The sequence below is a fragment of the Artemia franciscana genome, chromosome 3 (assembly GCF_032884065.1).
Source record: "Artemia franciscana chromosome 3, ASM3288406v1, whole genome shotgun sequence".
Classification (NCBI taxonomy): domain Eukaryota; kingdom Metazoa; phylum Arthropoda; class Branchiopoda; order Anostraca; family Artemiidae; genus Artemia; species Artemia franciscana.
This window is the reverse complement of record NC_088865.1, coordinates 2,183,686-2,197,658: the sequence shown is the minus strand read 5'-3', so window position 1 is coordinate 2,197,658 and position 13,973 is coordinate 2,183,686. Positions and strand designations below refer to the sequence as shown.

Sequence of the window (13,973 nt, the reverse complement as noted above, 5' to 3'; positions counted from 1 at the left end):
ATGGCGGATCTGGTCCGGTTATGTCAGTCACCTATCTCAGACTTGTGCTTATTCTTTCCACCAAGTTTCATCCTGATCTCTCCGCTTTAAGCGTTTTCAAAGATTCCCCCCCCCCCCCTAATGACACTGGATCCGGTCGAAATTTAAAATAAGAAATCTGAGTTTCGAGATCCTTCTAAATATGAAATTTCATTAAGATAGGATCACTCTTTCATAAGTCAAAAATATCTCATTTTTTCCAATTTTTTAGAATTAACCCTCCCCCCAACTCCCCCAAAGAGATCAGATCCGTTCCGGTTATATTAATCACGTATCTAAGACTTCTGCTTATTTTTCCCACCAAGTTTCATCCCGATCTAAGCGTTTTCCAAGATTTTAGGTTCCCCCCCCAGCTCCCCCCAATGTCACCGGATCTGGTCGGGATTCAAACAAGAGTTCTGAGACGCAATATCCTTCCAAACATCAAATCAAACAGTTCTTGGTAACGAACTGTAAGGAGCGACCCGGCTCAATAGTAACCAAAACTCTAAAAAATGGAATTCTAATAGTAACAGTTACATCAAAAGAATCGCATTTAATAATGATTTTAAATATATAAGTTTCATCAAGATCAGTTATACCCATCAAAAGTTACGAGCCTGAGAAAATTTGCCTCATTTTAGAAAATAGGGAGAAACACTCTCTAAAAGTCATACAATCTTAACGAAAATCACAAAATCAGATTCAGCGTATTAGAGAACCTAATTGTAGAAGTCTCAATCTCCTATCTACAAAAATGAGGAATTTCGCAGTTTTTGCCAGAAGACAGATCACGGATGCGTGTTTATTTGTTTGTTTTTTGTTGTTTTTTCCCCCAGGGGTGATCGTATCGACTGAGTGGTCCTAGAATGTCTTGAGAGGGCTCATTCTAACTGAAATTAAAAGTTCTAGTGCTCTTTTTAAGTGACCAAAAAAAATGGAGGGCACCTAGGCCCCCTCCCACACTCATGTTTTCCCAAAAGTCACCGAATCAAAATTCAGAGATAGCCATTTTATTCACCATAGTCGGAAAACTTAATAACTATATCTTTAGGGACGACTTACTCCCCCGCAGTCCCAGTGGGATGGGGCTGCAAGTTACAAACTCTGACCTGTGTTTACATGTAGTAATGGTTACTGGGAAGTGTACAGGCGTTTTCAGGGGATTTTTTTTTGTTTAGGGGGGAGATTTGAGGGGGGGGGGTACGTGGGAGGATATTTCCATGGAGAAACTTCTCATGGGGGAAGAAAATTTCAATGAAGGGGCGCAGTATTTTCTAGCATTATTTGAAAAAGCAATGGAAAAATAAATATGAAAAGTTTTTTCTACTGAAAGTAAGGAGCAGCATTAAAACTTAAAACGAACAAAAATTATTACGTATATGAGGGGTTTACCTCCTCGTTATACCTCACTCTTTACGCTAACGTAACTTCAACTATTTATTCTACGGCCTTTGTGATTCAGAGGTTATTCTTCAGGAATTGGGACAAAATCTAAGCTTTAGTGTAAAGAGCGAGGTATCGACAAGGGTTGAACCCCTCATATACGCAATAAAAACATACGAATATAGAAGGTCGTTACGTAAGTTAATTTGTAAGTTACGTATATTTTTTATCAATGAAAGCGTTTGTAAAAGATTAAAAGTTCTAGTTGCTTTTATAAGTAACCAAAAACTTGGAGGGCAACTAGGCCCCCTCCCTTGCTCCTTTTTTCTCAAAATCTTCCGATTAATTGCAATTAATGAATATGCAAATTTCGTTTTAATTATTTACGTACGGAGAGCCAAGATCAAAACATGCATTAATTCAAAACGCCCAGAAATTAAATAAAAAAACAAGTTTTTTTAAATGAAAGTAAGGAGCAACATTAAAACTTAAAACGAACAGAAATTACTCCGCATATGAAATGGGCTTTTCCTCCTCAACACCCCGCTCTTTACGCTAAAGTTTGACTCTTTCTTTTAACTCTATTTTTAAAACAGTAAGAAACTTTAGCGTAAAGAGCGGGGTGTTGAGGAGGAAAAGCCCCTTTCATATACGGAGTAATTTCTGTTCGTTTTAAGTTTTAATGTTGCTCCTTACTTTCATTTAAAAAAACTTGTTTTTTTATTTAATTTCATTAAGATTCCATCGCCCACTCGTAAGATTTTGCATGCTAGATTTTGCAGTACTTTAAAAAGCTTCTTAATGTTCCGACTTAACCAGCCTTGTGTTTCAGGAGTGGTTCATAAAGAATCGGGACAACATTTCAAGCTTTAGCGTAAAGAGCACTGTATTGAGGAAGGGGCAATCTCCTTCATATAAGCAGTAATTTCTGTTCATTTTAATTTTTAATGTTGCTTCTTACTGTCAGCTGAAAAAGCTTTTCTTATTTAATTTCTGAACGTTTCTTAAATAATGCTAGGAAATGTATCTCCTCCTCCAAGGGAAATCCTTCCTCCCCACGGATATATCCTCTAGAATAGACAACTCAATCCTGGTGAATATTTACCCCCCAACAATTACCCTTAACATCTCCAAGCATAAAATTGAGTCGGCAAAGAGAAAGCAACAGATAAGAAGAATTTCGTATAGGAATTCTAGGAAATTTTCCCGGTGTAAAATTTCCCCTGAGAAATTCACCCCTTAGAAAATTCCCTGTAATCGAGAATTTTCCCCGTCAACGCTCCCCAGCAGAAGATTTCCCCCTCCCCCCTTGAAAAATGTATGCATATTTCCAAATAACGTATACTATGCATAAACAATGGGCAAATTTTATAACTTAAAGATATTTCCCCAAGGGCTATAGGGGGCCATGTTTTCTCGAAAGGCATAGTTATTTCGGCTTTCAACTATGCTGAACAAAATGACTGTCTCAAAATTTTGATCAGACGATTTTGAGAAATAAAGATGAGTGGAAAGGTGGCTTAGTTGCCATCGAATCTTTTTGGTCACTTAAAAAGGGCACTGGATCTTTTACATTCAGGTTTAACGAGACCTCTCCCAATATTATAGAACTTACTAGGTCGAGACGATCATACCTAGGGGAAAAAACGAACAAACAAATAAACACGGCCATGATCTTTTTTCTGGCAAAAAAAAAAAAAAATACAAAATTCCATATTTTTGCAGATTGGAGATTGAAACCTCTGATGTAGAATTCTGTGATGCGCTGAATCTGATGGTGTGATTTTTATTAAGATTCTTGGACTTTTAGGGGGTGTTTCCCCCTTTTTCACAAATCAGAAACATTTTCTCTGCCTCGTAGCCTAAATGAGTTGAGCTACGCTCATCTCTCAAACCTAATTTCAGTGATTGACTATTGGCGAGCGAAGTGTACGGTGTAAATTCTTGAAATTCGAAAATATGAAAGCTTGGAGCGGGAGGGTTCCTTTCTGCCCGATAAATGTGGCCAAAGGTATTTTGACATAGTATTGGTAGACAATCCTTGGGGACAAATTAGTGATGATATACAGTAAAAAATAAAAACCATGTCATTTCAATTTTATCGAGAGGGTGCCCACTTCCCACCACTTGGGGTAGATCTCTGAATGTCCTCTGTGCTAAACAGTTCAAGCACACTTGGTTTAGCTTCCACCGCCTTTGGCACAGTTTTTGCTACGCTTGGCACGTTTCCACCGTGCTTGGCACGCGCCACCTGATGTACTTGATTTCAGAGATTGGGCGCCCCCACAAATTTTCTGCTTCTGTAGTAAAAATTTGACGTTAAAAGCAAGTAAAATTGATTTATCGATTCCACTAATTTACAGAAAAAAATCAATTCAATAAAAAATAGCCACTACTAGAAGGTCAAGTTGCTTTAGATCATTCAATTAATTCATTCACATAATTAACAGCATAAAAATGAAGACAACAAAGAAGAAGAAATACAAAAAAAAACAGACTATAACGTTCACAAGAAACCCGCTCTCAACCTGTGACTCAAGTACGGAGGAATATTTTTACTTGTGATTTTAATGAAGAACTGGTTTAGAGCCTCTAATACATAAAGCGCATACTATTCAAATATATTGGCTTTCGCTGCACGAAAGCTAATCAAATGTTGAAAGCGAAATGTTCTGAAGTTTTCCAAGAAAATTTCCCTATCTAAAAAGGTAGGAATCTATTTTGAATAGGTATTTTAGATACATATCTAGAAAATCCTCCCAATTGTATTTTAATTTTTTCCCAGTTAGTCAACAGGAAGCTGTTCAACAAGAAACCCAAGTTCGTCAGCTGGTGTAGAGATTTTTTTTAAATTCCGGTCAAAAAGAAACCGAACCGAATATTCGTTCATATTGGGGGGAGGAGGTATTTTGGAAGGTTGGGTTAAGTAGAGAGGATTTGAAGGCTTATTTGGATTGAAGGGGAAATGAATTTTTTATTGATGAGAAAAGAAAGTATCAAGTGAGAAAAGGGGAGAAAGCCTAATCAATGCTTGTCCTATGTGCGGATTTGAGGATGAAAGTTTGATAATTTTTTTTGTGAATGTTTCGAATTGAATGAATGGAGGCGAGAGATGTATGGTAAAGAAAAATTGAATGAGATATGGATGGTATATAGAATGAAAGAGACAAATTTCCTGAGTGTTAAAAGGATGGCAAGGTTTGTCAGGATTGCAGCGGAGCGTTTTCTTTAAACATTATTAATTTATTCTAGATAATTTGTTGTTTGTTTGTATTATGTAAATCTTCCATTGCCCACGGGCTTTTTCTGGAATAAATTATTATTATTATTATTATTCGTTCATATTGAAACATATTTTTTTATCGAGTGATGCCGCTACCGAAGCAAAACTGAAAAATAATGCATATGTTTCGGACCTCCGCTTGACCGCTCTCAGTGCAGAATAAAACTGATTAAATATAAACAAATAAACCTTAAAACAAAACACAAAGCAATCTTAACCGAAATATTTGGATAATTTTTCAATTTTTTCGCTGGCTGTTTCTTGTCCACCTTTTTCTTCCTTTGTTTGTGTTTTTACGTTTTAATAGGTTATGATTGTGATCTATAATACAATCCCCGGATAGCCAATGACATGCCTTACAACCTACTTCTTTCTTACCACCTTATTACTTAATCCACTGTTTCCCAAACTTTTGACGTATCAGACTTTTGCTGATAATGTACCCCTTTCTTTAATTTTCGTAGCACTGAGCACACCCTGTAAAAAATGGATGTATTTAAATAAGAATCGAAAAATATTTATTTGTTTTTCTTTGATGCATCAACAAAACTATAATAAAAGAAAAATTAAATTATTCATAACATAATATGAAAATAATGTATATTATGTAAAAAAATTAATGTTAAATTTCCCACAATGAAAAAGCCCTTAGTTGATTGCAATATAAAATCTGAAAAATCAAAGAAATTCCTTGCAATGTACATTTTTCTCACAATGATTACTCCACTTACTTAATTACTATATAAAGGGATGAATGGCCAAAGGTTCCTCATACCCCTTACATCTTCTCACAGTGACCGCACAACTCAGTCAGTTGCAACATAGTTTGACAAATCAACGATATGACTTACCTCTTGCCATCAATCTGCTAATCCTTAGAAGGAGGTCCACTATTTATTTCAAGTCATGAAAACTTTTACAGATTCTTTAAGCAGGCCAAGTTACAGCTTCATAGAATTTCTCAACGATTCTCGTATAAAACAACTGAAAAAGAACAGTGTTATCTCAAGGTTTTATTTCGTAAAGTGATCAACCTTTTGCTATGCAACCTTTATACCGTATTTAATAAGGCTGAGGTTTGTAGAGTCAATGGACTTCTCAGCGCCTATTTCAAAATGGACAAGTATCCGAAAATACTTGTAGAAGTAATTTTTATGTACTTTTCCATACCTCCTCTTAAAACCTAGTCAAAATTGGTCATTTCATCAATACCAGGATAGTTAGGTACAGCTCTAAGCCATGAGACAGAAAGGGGGAAAGGAACCCTTTCGCTGCTCATCCTTTGCACCAGCTTTCACAAGTAGCCTATGTATTAAGCCAGTGGAATTTCTGAGCGCATATTCAAGAAAACGTGTACCTGAAAGTAATGATAGAAATGATCCTCATAGAATATTTCAGATTTTTTTAAATATAGCCATTCACTTATACCAATAATATTTACGTCTAGGCGTGAATCCTGAGAGGGTAGGAAGAGCTTAGAAGTTTTTTAATGCAGTAAGGAGGTTTGAAAACATGAAAAGCCCATTTCTGGGCGTATTTTTCTTTCTGTAGTATTTCTGATATAAGTATGTGTGTAACAGAACCGTATCCAGGATTTTTGTTTTTGGGGGGGGGGGTAAATAAAAACTTTATAAAACGTAACGAAAAATTGTTTACATTGGTTTTTGTTACTTTTGTGAGAGTCGGACAAAGATTTTGGGGAAGGAGGAGGTAAACCCATTATCACCCCTCCCCCTGGATGCAGCTTTGATGCGAGATGTCATATATCAATAAGTCTTATTTCAAACTGTTCATATTAATGAAAGGTTAGTAAACCGCAACCCTTTCCAACAACAAGCAAACTCTAAAAATCATTATTCTGTCAACAATATTTTTAAGTTTCAACATAACTTCTAATTGATCCTGAATATTGATAAAATAACAAAAATCAAGCTTTTTTTAACTGAAAGTAAGGAGCGACATTAAAACTTAAAACGAACAGAAATTACTTCGTATATGAAAGGAGCTGATTGCTAATCAACGCCCCGCTCTTTACGCTAAAGTTTGACTCTTTCTCTCAACTCTTCTTTTTAAAACAGTAGAAAACTTAGTGTAAAGAGCGGGTCGTTGATGAGCAAGCAGCCCCTTTCATATACGAAGTGATTTCTGTTCGTTTTAAGTTTTAATGTCGCTCCTTACTTTTAGTTAAAAAAAACTTGATTTTTTTATTTAATTTCTGAACGTTTTTGAATCAATGCATGTTTTGATTTTGGCTCCCCGCGGAGGAATAATTAAAACGAAATTTGCATAGTTTTTTGGCTAAATGGCTTTCTTATAGTTTTGATCGAGTGATTTTGAGAAAAAAAGAGCGGAGGAGGAAGCCTAGTTGCCCTCCGATTTTTTGGTTAATTAAAAAGGCAACTAGAACTTTCAATTTTTTACGAAGGTCTTTATTAGTAAAAGATATACGCAATTTATAAATTAGCTTACGTAACGAACTTTTATATTCTCATGTTTTTATTACATATATGAAGGGGTTCACCCCCTCGTCAGTACCTCGCTCTTTACACTAAAGCTTAAATTTTGTCCCAATTCATTAAGAATGACCCCTGAATCACAAAAGCCGTAGAATAAATAGTTGAAATTACTAAAAATACTTTAGCGTAAAGATTGAGGTATTAGGAGGGGATGAGCCTCTCATATGCGCAACAATTTCTGTTTGTTCTAAGTTTTAATGCTGCTCCTTACTTCCAGTTGAAAAAAACTTTTTCATATTTATTTTTCATTGTTTTTTTCAGTAATGCTAGATAATCCTACGCTCTGTTCATGGAAATTTCATCCCCATGACCAATTTATCGATGAAAAGTTCCCCAAACATATCCCCCTCATCTCAACCCCTCCGCCCAACCAAAAAATCCCCCTGAAAACGTCTGTACACTTCCCAATAACCATTACTATATGTAAGCACTGGTCAAAGTTTGTAACTTGTAGCCCCTCCCACGGGGACTGTGGGGAAGTAAGTCGTCCCCAAAGACATAGTTATAAGGTTTTTCGACTACGCTAAATAAAATGGCTATCTCAGAATTTTGATCCGTTGACTTTGGGAAAATAATTAGCGTGAGAGGGGGCCTAGGTGCCCTCCAATTTTTTGGTCACTTAAAAAGGGCACTAGAACTTTTCATTTCTGTTAGAATGAGCCCTCTCGTAAAATTCCAGGACCACTGGATCGATACGATCACCCCTGGGGAAAAAAAACAAGCAAATAAACGCGTATCCGTGATCTGCCTTCTGGCAAAACAAAACAATTCCACATTTTTGTAGATAGGAGCTTGAAACTTCTACAATAACGTTCTCTGATACGCTGAATCTGATGGTGTGATTGTCGTTAAGATTCTATGACTTTTAAGGGGTTTTTCCCCTATTTTCTAAAATAAGGCAAATATTCTCAGCCTCGTAACTTTTGATTGGTAAGACCAAACTTGATGAAACTTATATATTTAAAATCAGCATTAATATACAGTTCTTTTGATGTAGCTATTGGTATCAAAATTTCATTTTTTGGAGTTTTGGTTACTATTGAGCCGGGTCGCTCCTTACTACAGTTCGTTACCACGAACTGTTTGAAAACTATATTGAGTTTATAGCCACAAGCTGAAACTACTAGAATAAGAATATTTACATAACTCAGAACAGAGAGGGGGAGGGGTTAAGTCTGAGACACTTTTCCTACAAAAAATTGTCTCAGACCTATTAAATCAAATTTATTATTCGTAACTTAATGTTTACAATAAATAGCATGCATAAAATTAAATTTCCAACTATGCGAAGCTCTGGGTTTGGACATAAACGCAGTCCTTTCTCCGAATTCTCCATTGTTTTCGTAATTTTGGTACAAATAGGCTATCAATATGCTGTGATGAATTTGCACCTGTCCCAGAAATATTCTCCTATACGGCCCCATCGAACAATAAGAATGAGTTTTTGTTTAGGCCACTCGATACCCTTAACGTCATTTCGCCTCAGCATCGACTCATGTTTTCATAGCTTTTTCCTAGCACGTATGCTAGAATTATCTTAGGAACTGCCCTTTCCTCAACTTTAAAGGTTAATTTTGCTTCTTTTAATCTAAAAACCAAAAATCGAACTTCCTAGTGACGTAAGTTTCATTAGTTTGGATTTTCTCTATCTCCAGCATAAAACGGGAAAAAATAATGGCTTTGCCAAGATTTCCAGGAAAGTAGATACTGTCTTTCAGTTTTCTGTCGTTTATTTGTATCTCTCATCCAAGCTCTAAATAGGTTGGCTGCACAGACTAAAAATTGTTTATAGTATAAGTAGTGACCGCCATTTGGATTTAAAGAGAACCATAGGGTATTTACAAATGGAGGTAATAGTCCTTCAAGACTTTATTAAGCGTACCTGCGCAATACTATAGCGTATCTGTAACTATACATTACACCTACGTAATAGGGAATATTTTCTAACAGATGCAGGTGTTAATTACTTAAAAAACCTAAGGGTGTTGAGAAAAACATTCAGAGGTCCCACCAAATCATGATTTCTTTGGTTGTTACGTCATAGGGTTTGTATGTTGCATAATGGAAAGTGTTTAAAAAAACCTCTGGGGTCCCACCAAATCATGATTTCTTTGGTTGATACGTCATAGGGTTTGCATATTACATAAAAAAAACTCCAGGGGGGGGCACCAAATCAGAATTTCTTTGGGTGATACATAATGGGGTTTGATTGTTATGAAATGGTTGCTTTGAGTTATAAAAGTTCCAGGGTCCCGACCAAATCAGGATTACCGTTACGTCATAAAAAACCCAATGTTTAAAAAGCCCGTGAGGGGTAGGCCTTGTTTACTTCAGGATTTCTTTGCGTTTTATATAATGCTTTCTTTGATTCTTTAAAAAACCTTCAGGGCCCTCCCAAGTGAGGGCATGGTCCTTACATCACCCAATATTTTCATGCTTTACTCACAGCCATTTCGTGTCAGCAAACAAGGGATTTTTGCCTCCATTTTTGATGAGCAGAGCCGTTATAGACATCTATTGATTTTCATGGGGACAAAGGCTTGTTGGTATCCCATTATTTCCATGAAAAAATTCATATGATCCGCTATCCTTCTGACGGGAACCGAATAATTCCATTTGTCCCTGGGGGGTATGAAAACGGGGTATTGAACGAACTTCTCTATCAGTTTTGCATAGGACACTAAGAGTGACACATGAAGATTTTCTAAAAACAGATACGTCCCAAAGATACCAACAGATAGGCCTCTTTCTACACCCTCTCCCCACCAAAAAGAGGTGTGAATATCCACATTTGAGCTACTATAAATACCTATATTGGATAAACAACTAAAAACTCTATTCCTCCTTCCATTACACGGTCCTCACAATGATAAATTAATCTTATTTTCGCGCAAAACTCATGTCTCCTATTAAACCGTTTTCAAGGGTATTCTAGCAGGTTGGCAAAAAAGATATAAATAGGTACGCTAGGTTAAACTGATAATGATAGCTTCCATCATGTAAAGGCTTACTTTCTACCAAACATCCGCTATTAAATAGGAGGTGGCCCGTTGTCTGCTAAATTATCCTCTCAATTAATGCATAAGCTGACCAGGCAGATCACAAATAATTACCGTAGGAGAGGTATCAAACAAACAAACCGTTAAATAATTGGACCGAAAGAATCGCTTTTATAACAGCTGCTCTCGACTGGAAAATATCCGCTTAAGCAAAGTAAATTCTAGCACAAACAGTTACATAAATGTATTTTATTAGGCATTAAATGAGGGTGCGGATAATATTATTTCATCATACGTAAAAAATAACAAACAAGCGTCCTTTTTTGACAATATTATCGAATTATTTGAGCGACCCTCTCCCCTCCGTTATTCGGCTGTCCTCTGCCAAAACCTAGTAACTACAAAAAAATCGTTTTTGAGTTAAGTATTGACGGTCAGTAATTCAGGCACGGCGATTCGAATGGCGTGATCAGAATTTTTCCATCTGTTATAGTTTATTCGGACAAGCCTAGTATCTACAGGCACGAAAGACATTTTCCCAAGAATCCCACTGCCAAAACCTAGTCCGTACTTAATACGTAGCTCAAAACCTAGTATCTACGTTTATATACAATTTGACGGCTGAAACCTAGTACCTGCTAGAGGCACCTGACTTTAGAAACCTAGTAACTACCGTTCGAGATGTCGTGAGCATCGCCACATGAATCAGCATCATCAATAATGATTTGAAAACAGCTTAAGTTTATGTTTTGAAAGATGAAGAGAGCTGGAACCAGCAGAGGGGAAACCCTTGCAGCCTTATGATATCGAGCTGGATACACCGACCAGAGCCGAAATACTAAAAGCGATCAAAACCCTAAAAAAACACAAAGCCCCAGGTGAAGACGGCCTCCCCCCGGAACTATACAAACAATGCCCTGAGGTCACTGCTGAACAGCTCCATGGCATTCTCGACGAAGTGTGGAGGACCAACACTTTCCCAAAAGACTGGAAGACATCAGTCATCCTCCCTTTCTATAAGAAAGGAGACAAAACCGAATGCAAAAATTACCGCGGAATAAGTCTCATAGACATTGCCGTCAAAATATTCGGGATCATACTCTTGAACCGCTTTAAAGGGGCAAGGGAGGAAAGAACTCGAGGAAATCAAGCCGGCTTTCGACCAGGTAGAGGGTGTACTGATAATATCTTCGCCTTTCGCCTCATTATCCAGCAGTTTGAAAGATACAACCTACCCCTGATCTTGATGTTCCTGGACTTCATTGCTGCCTTCGACTCTGTCACTCGCCAGAAACTTTGGAAGATCCTGGAGAATGACGGAATGCCGCTGAAGTTTGTTGAACTGATGAAGGCATACAATGACGCTTCAGTGAGCCGAGTTAGAATCTATGGCGAAGAAACTGAAGAATTTCTGGTTGAGTTCGGAGTAAAACAAGGATGTGTCCTCTCTCCGACTCTGTTCAATTATTACATCGATTGGGTGCTTGAAAATGCTCTATCGTCTTATCCAGGAGCACAGGTTGGACAGAATCTCTCGCTGACTGACCTCGATTATGCGGATGATGTTGGCCTCCTGTCAGACCCTGTAGAAGCCCAAAACATGCTTGACAGCGTTGTGGCCTGGGCAGATCTGATCGGCTTGAAAGTCAGCACAGAGAAAACGAAATTCATGGCTATTAACCACGACACAGGACCATTCCCACTAACTATCAACCAAGTTCAGCTGGAAAAAGTCAACCGTTTCACATACCTAGGCTCCCAGCTTTGTACTGACGGATCTTCCGACGCTGATATCCAACAGAGAATACAGAAAGCGCAGACAGTCTTTGCCTCTCTTCGGAAACCCTTATGGAATCGCCGTGAAATCAGTGTCCAAACGAAAGTTCGAATTTACATGGCACTAGTCCGCACCGTTCTCCTTTACGGGTGCGAAACATGGTCGGCAAAACTACAACAAGAGAATACACTTAAGGTGTTTGAGCATACTTGTCTACGAAGTATTCTCAGAGTACAGCTACGTGACCGTATCTCCAACGTGAATATACGTCGAATGTGCAATATTCAGAGAGATGTTGTGCTCACTATTAAAGAACGCCGTTTGAAATGGTTGGGCCATGTATTGCGGAAACCGCCAGAGTACCTGCCTCGCCAAATACTTCTAGTTGAGCCTATTAGCTACTGGAAGAAACGCCAAGGAGGACAGAGGAAGAACTGGTGGAACCTGGCCAAGTCAGACCTTGAACCAATAGGGGGTTTCAGAAAATTTGGTCACAGATGGTCAACACAGTGGCTCGCCTTTGCAGAGCAGCTGGCACAAGATCGATCAACATGGTCCAAGAAGGTCTCTAAGATCATCGATGCCGGGCGAGGTGGAAACGCCTGATTCCCGCCACAAGTAAGTAAGTAAGATTGAAGAAACGTTGGTCCGACAGCCTGTCCAAGTTCTTGACGATGGCAAACATAAGACAGGGTCATGAGCAAATACTCGCCATGGACCGAAGCAGATGGAGGAGGCAGACGTCACTCTCTATGCCGAGCAGCGCTCAGCAGGAGACTTAATTCAAGTCAAGTAAGTCAAGTGTCCACTTCATTAATTTTAATCCTGACACTCTCACTACCGATTATAGACTAAGAGGGATTGTTTCTGTTTAATAACCAACTCACTCCTTTTTTATAGATTGATTCATGGTTCAATGAATATATCCGTGGGTAAACTATCATTTGTGCTAGTAACGTTTCCATGGAGCTTGTTTTTCATCAATTCATCTTTAATTTCCTTGCTGATAATGTCTGCTAGTGCCCATTTTATTTTACTTGAGATTTCTCTGTCTATTACCACAATATTTTTACACAGATAACACTTTCGGCACCTAGAAAAAATATATTGCACGACGTTGCTGGGGTAAACTTGTCTCCTTGTCTTCTTTCCTTGTCCTCGTTACTTTCAGTATTTCTATTCGCACATATTGTGCAGTATTCTACACGCTGACTGCACTAGCCACAGGAGACACACAATTCGGGCGTTTATTTTAGCATTACAATATAGGAAGTTACCAATCTTCTCTTCATCCATGCACGTGCTAAAATTAATGAGCGTGAACCTTTGGCAATATTCAAATCTTGAATTTTAAGTTAATTGTTTCAATGGCAGATACTTGGAAAATATTGACAGCGGGAAGATGGTTCTCGTGGGTATCATATTTGTCACCATGGGCTTAAATAATTTATTCGAAGAATTCAAGAAGGACTGGGATTTCATAGATTATCTCACAAGTCAGTGAGCATAAAGAAAGAAAACGATCAAAATGGGGTTTTAAAGGCCAAATGAAAATACTGAAGAAAACACAAAAAAGCGAATATTTCGAGAGAACAACCGTCTCCCTTCCTCAACGCGAACAAAGTAACATGATCAAGGAAAAAACAAAAACCAAAAAACAAGCACGGAAAGTACAACAAAACCAATAAAACAACGCCAAAAATTTAAATAAAATTCAATAAAAGACCAAAAATTAAAAGAATTCAAATCAAATACCTAACATCCAAGTATAAATTTGAATATTACCTTTTAAAAGCTTGAAATGGTTTAGGGTTGCCAACGGTTCGTAGTAAAACATTCGGAGTAAAATTGTACCATGAGAGGATAATTTGCACCGTATGTACAGCAAGTTAAAAATTTACCACAACAAGAAGAAAATTTCCGATAGGCTGAAACGTGAACAGATATCCGAGTCAGATCAAAACGAACAAAACCAAATGTACCCTTGATTGTAC

General features: G+C 37.7%; 1 protein-coding gene across 4 annotated transcripts in view; it reads right to left on the bottom strand.

Annotated features, from left to right (window-relative positions):
* LOC136024739 (uncharacterized) overlaps positions 1-13,973 on the bottom strand; it is a 68,366-nt gene that overhangs the window by 28,556 nt on the left and 25,837 nt on the right. For all 4 annotated transcript variants that reach the window (XR_010616896.1, XR_010616897.1, XM_065700174.1 and 1 more), the window contains exon 2: positions 5,539-5,671. The gene's annotated coding sequence lies outside the window, so the exon portion shown is untranslated. The remainder of the gene's footprint in view (positions 1-5,538; positions 5,672-13,973) is intronic.